Source organism: Cupressus sempervirens, chromosome 8 (genome assembly GCF_028749045.1).
Source record: "Cupressus sempervirens isolate cs-2001-9-10 chromosome 8, ASM2874904v1, whole genome shotgun sequence".
NCBI classification, from domain to species: domain Eukaryota; kingdom Viridiplantae; phylum Streptophyta; class Pinopsida; order Cupressales; family Cupressaceae; genus Cupressus; species Cupressus sempervirens.
The window spans coordinates 257,275,998-257,282,555 of record NC_143125.1 but is presented as its reverse complement, the minus strand read 5'-3'; positions in this window follow the sequence as shown (position 1 = coordinate 257,282,555).

Genomic DNA, 6,558 nt, shown 5'->3' with positions numbered 1-6,558 from the left:
AGATTTTATGAGCTAATCTTTTAATTTAGGGCCTTTCTCATTCTACCTCTTAACAAAAAATAAAATCGTTAGATAAAAATTTAGTTCAAGCTATGTACCTTCAATATATTACAAAAATTGGATGAACAAAAAAATATTATACCAATTATATGAAGCTACATACCTTTTTATGTAATGTGGGCCCAAATATCTTCAATGCTAAATGAAAAAAAGTTTCATTAAAAAGATCATTTCCTACAAAAACATCATGGGATAATTAGTTGAAAATGAGTTATGAATAAGTAAACTAAAATTACACTCTAAATAATTAGAATTTCAAAGTACCTAGCAGCTTAAGAAATTTTAAGGGAATCATATCTTTCTTGGGCATCAACAATGATGCCTTTGATGATCTAGTAGAAATAACATAGGTTGCTCCAAGAAAGGATGGTAAATTACCAATATACTGGTATCTATTCTATCATCATGAGAAGGTGTACCTCTCACTGCATAAAGCTAATCAGTGGCATACTATGATCAAATTAGAAAGAAAGTACAAATCAAATCATATTTAACACATAACAAAATGTAGCAAAACAAGGAGTTATCAACTCTAGGTGCAACAAGCATGGATCTTTGCACGTTCCTCATTGTCGATCCTATAGTCAGCAATCTCATAGTGTTGGTTGACCTTGTTGAAGAAGGTGTATGCATGTCATCAAGACGTAAAAAATAATCATATATATAATGCATTGTCATTTTAAAATATAGATTGCAAAAATATGACAGTAGTAATATGAAACTATCAATAATAATCACGAAGAAAATAATGGTGTAGTTTTGACTATTAATGGACTATAATAGACAAGCATGGTATATGGTGATTTTGATGATGTCCCTTTTGATGGTTGAAAATTGAAATCACATACTTGTAGTAACTACACGAGTACCCTTTTCAGGTCCAACAACTTGGTGAGGTCTCAAAAAATGTTGTAACAACACATACATATTTTTTTTCATGATCCATAAATTAGTATAAAACATAAAGCTTTATTGACCTATTGTACTAGCTAAAGATTCTTTATTTCTTACTTCCAAACAATGTTTTGTCCAACACAATTCATTTTTGATTGCCTCTTTCTCTTTGGTTGGATTTGGATCCATGAATTTATAGATTGATGCATCTTAGGCTCTTTTTACACATGGTTATAGGGTCAATGGTATATGCGATGTCATCATTGCATAATACTATGGCCGCCATATCATAAACTAATTACTCTTGTGTAATTGGTTCTTTTCCCTTTCCCTAAGCATCAAATTGTGACAAAAACATTAGTAAAACAATAAAAAAGTCCAAGACCTTAAGGAAAATAATATTATAATATGACATTTTGTAAAATTACAATTACACCAATTTATATACAAAAGGTTTACCTATGTTGAAGAAGTGGTGGGAGCAACATCCCTGACCTATCATCCAATGGATTGGCCTTGTCAACCCATGACAAAGAATATATATATAAACATCAACATAATGAAAGAAATAGTAGACTAAGGAAAAATAACTTATTAATAAAATGGTATATTGTATATTGGAGTTATTAATTGAAAGTAATTAGTTTAAGTATTACATATATAGTACTTAAAAGTCCCATGATAGTAACTTTCTTGGTATCTATGTGAATCAAATTGTAATCTATTTGCAACTCTTCCCCTGTACTTATTGATTTTATTGCACATACAAAAACATGATTTCCCTCACACACCTCAAAATTGCAATTGGGTCACTCATTATTTTGTTAGAATTCTTTAGAATAACTGAGAGGGGGGGGGGGGGGGGGGTGAATAAGTTATTCAAGGTCCAAATTCCCTAATAATATTTTTTTTTCACTTTTAATAAATCCATACACTTTTCATCCATCCAAACTCAAATCAACCATATTAATAAGTTATAGTAAATCAATATGCAGAAATAAAGCATTCAGGATCAACACATGACAATGATTTACGTGGAAACCCAATTTGGGAAAAACCACCAGTAACATGCTACTTGATTTTCACTCTTCTAAAGTGATGCACTATTAAAAGCCTGCCCTGTTAAAGGCTTACAACACACTGTTAAATGTGACCTTGTTAGAGGATTTCACCAAATTGTTAGGAATGGACCTGGTTAAAGGACTTTGGAACATTCACTTGGAATGTCACCCTGTTAAAGGATTTATCTCATGCTATCAAACCAACCTAAGTCCATAGGATTTAAACTAACTGTTACAATTGCTAGAAAGTAACAATAATGGCCTTTTGATCTGATATAATTTACAACATACTTTGAAAATTTTAGATCACACTTTTAGTTCAATCCTTATGCTTGGCTTCAATCACTTCAGCTCTGATTGCTTGACTTCTTATCAAGCTTCATCTCCTTGAGTCTTCTTACTCATTATTCCAATACATCCATATCTAGGGTCTTCTTATTGAAATAGAGTAACTATGCTCTCTCTCCTCCTTAGCACATCCTTTAGAATTTTATGCTTTCATGCTTGACCACCTCACTCTCTTACTATCTTTTCCATGAACTTATGTCTCCTTAAATAGAAATCTAATTTTTGCCTTTGCCACTCAATTCTCCTTCTCCAATTTTAGGGTTTCAAAATGTATTAGATAGGATACAATGTATCTACTTCATATCTTGTTCTCATCTAGAAACTTCGTTAGTTATATCCTTAAAATTTTTTACATGGTGTTCAGTGCTACCAGCTCATCATTTTTATCTTCCATTTAATTTACAAACTTCTAGATAACAACCTTTTCAGCTTAGATCTGGCAAATCTTCAATTTTTAAAATAATGCAGCAACTTGGAATTATTTTTTTTACTAGTGCTCGACATCTCTGTGTTACTCAACACTATTGGTTTTACTGGTGCTCAACATCTCTATGTTACTTGGCACTATTGGTTTTACTGGTGCTCGGCATCTCTATGTTACTCAACACCTATATCTGCTCGACACTTGAAGTCTACTCGACACTTGATATCACTTGGCACTTGAAGTTTACTCAGCACTTGATATCACTTGGCACTTGAAGTTTACTCGGTACTTGATATTGATCTTGCTCGGGTTCAACTAAGAATTTGCTTGGCTCCTACTAGCTTTCTCAGCTCCTACTCTTTAATGAACTTTTAGTTAGGCTTTACAGATGTCTTAGCTAAAAACTTTACATCTTTTGATATGTTTCAATGTGCCCATTCTCTGTGTCTTATAGTATGTCATCAGCACACTTTTTCATCAATGGCTTAGCTGATCCTTGTACTTCATTACAACATCATAACTTCAACCTTTATCTTGGTGTACTAGTTACATCTTATTGATTGCCCCCTCCTTGTCAATCAACTAATTGATAGTATTTGGATCACTAAAGCAATTGTCATTCCTGCAAATAGCAAGTTTGACATCAATGACAAAACAATGACTGAGAAAATTCTTTACCATTTCCATATATCATTCCAACAACTTTCCTCATGATCTTTTCAATCATTTCCAACAATCTCCCTCTTTGGCATTGATGGCAAACCAAACTGATCAATTGATCAACTTAGTAACCACCAAGATTATATATGTTATCTGCTATTGAATCTACTAGCTTCATCTTTACTAGCTGATCTCATATATCTCCCTCTTTCATATATATTTCCCTCTTGCTTTGTATTGATCAGGTTTCACATTTCTTCCTCTTTGACATAAATGCCAAAGATGTAGCATCTTTATTATGCAAAATATGAGCTTTGGCTTCTTGTTGTTTTCTCCCTCTATCACCATGCTTGTGATTGATTTGGAGTTTTTGCTCCTACTATGATCCTCTGCATCATTCTTCTGATATTTCAATGATTCATTGTTGGTGATGCAGGGTAGCTTCCTTGTTTCTTTAAACTGCTTGAGTTAGGGGTATTACCCCCAACTTGCCTCTAAGATATTCATAAGCATCCTTTGGCAATGGTTTGGTGAAGATATCTGCAGTTTGTTCCTTTGTGTGAATGTATTCCAACTTCACTTATTTGTCTTCTACCAGTTCTCTAACATAATGATACTTGATTGCAATGTGCTTGGTTTTTGCATACATTACTGGATTTTTAGATATGTTTATAGCACTTGTGTTATCACAATACAATATCATAGGTTTTGTTACCTCTTCTTTCATTCCTTCTAATAGATGTCTAAGCCACACAATGTTTGTGCAATTGACTGCTGTTGCCACATATTCTGACTCTGCGGTGGACTGAGATGTGCATGTTTATTTCTTGCTAGTCCAAGTAACTAGCCTTTTGCCTAGAAATAATGCACCTCCACTTGTGCTTTTTCTATCATCAACGTTGCCTCCCCAATCTGCATCTGTATATGCATTGAGCTCAAATTTTCCATTCTTTTTGTAGTATAGACCAAAGTTATTAGTTCCTTTAAGATATCTCATTATCCTTTTTACTGCTATGAGATGATTTTCTTTAGGATTAGCAGAGAATCTAGCCACTATTCCAACTGCTAATGCTATATATGGTCTACTATGTACAACATATTGTAGTTTTCCAATCATAGATCTGTACATTGTTTGATTGACTTCAGCTGATTCATCATTTTTGGACAGCTTATTTCCTATTGCCATTGGTGTGCTGACTAGTTTGGACTCCTCTAATCTGAATGTTTTAAGAATCTCTTTGATGTATTTTGATTGTGTCACAAATATACCATGTTTGAGTTGATGTACTTGCAATCCAACAAAGAATTTGATTTCTCCAAACATAGACATCTCAAATTCATGTTTCATTTTGTTAGCAAAGCCTTTGAAAAGTACTTCCTTTCCACCAAACACTATGTCATCCACAAAGATTTTAGATACAATAATGTCTTTACCTTCTTCTGCTTTGATGTACATGTTGCTGGTATCATCAGTTCTTTCAAATCCTATTTGTATTAGATACTTGTGAAGTCTCTCATACCATGCTCTAGGTGCTTGTTTCAAACCATAGAGTGCTTTATGTAGCTTACAAACCATATCCCTATTTTTTTCATCAAAAAATCCTTCTAGTTTGTAAGCTTACAAACCATATCCTTCAAACCATATACCCTTGCATACTAGTCAAGCTTTGTTTCTAATAATCTCACCATTCTCATCTAGCTTGTTTCTGAATACCCACTCGATGCTAATCACATTCTTGTCAACTGGTCTGGGAACTAGACTCCAGGTTTTGTTCTTCTTTATTTGATCAATCTCTTCTTCCATAGCTTTGTACCAGTCATCATCTTGTAATGCACCATATACTGTCTTAAGTTCAAATTTTTTGATTAGACATGATTCATATCTTAGTCTGTTCCTTGTCATTGGTCTTGCATCTTTGTCACCAATTATCTGTTCAGCAGGGTGATGTCTTTTTACATATTTGGATAATCTTGGTACTGTCCTTGTTTCCATGTTTGATATTTCTGATTCAAGGTCACTATGTACTAAGTTTTCAAGTTGTTCTATGTATCTTTCATTTGTACTGATTTTAGAATTAGATTGTGCATTTTCTTCATTCTGCAACTAAGCTTCTGAATGCAACTCAGCATTCACTGGTTGTGAGTCGGCTGAAACTTAAACTTGTTGTTGAGTTTCAATTTGATTGACATCATCCTCATCAGTCATTCCTTCATAAGAATACACAAAGGTTCTATATTCATCCATTCTTTTTGGTTCTTTAGCTTGGACTTCTATATGCTCATCAAAGTTTACATTTGCACTTTCCACAATTTTATTAGTGTTAGTATTCAAACACTTGTATGCCTTACTTCTAGTGGAATAACCAAGGAATATGCTTTCATCGCTTTTTGCATCAAATTTTCAATTTCTAGCATCTTTAAGGATAAAACATTTGCAACCAAATTCTTTGAAATGTTTTACATTGGGTGAGTGACCATACCATAATTCAAAAGGTGTAGTATTTGTACCTTTCTTGACTTGTACTCAGTTTAGTGTATGAACAGCTACACTTATAGCTTCTCTCCAGTATTTTAGAGAAACAATCTTTTCCATCATTAATGTTTTGGCACAGTCAATCATAGATCTATTTCTTCTTTCAGCGATTCCATTATGTGGGGGAGTTCTTGGAGCTGACATTTGTCTTTTGATTCCTTTATCATTACAAAATATCTCGAATTCATTTGATGTGAATTCACCACCTCTGTTTGATCTTAAGCATTTCAAGCTTTTCCCTATTTCCTTTTCAACTCTAGCCACATACCACTTAAACATTTGAAAAGCATCAAATTTTTGTTTTAAGAACATAACAGTCATCATCCTAGAATAGTCATCAACAAACAACATTATGTATTTATCTCCTCTATAGCTTTGCACTTCCATTGGACCACATAAGTTAGTATGAACTATTTCAAGTACTTTGGATGTATAGTTTTTGCTTTTGAAACTTGACTTTATCATCTTTCCTAGTTGACATTGTTTGCACATAATATTATCAGGCTTCTTCAATTTTGGTAAACCTCTGACTTTCTTCATTTTACTGATCTTGACTAGATTGTCAAAGTTGACATGAC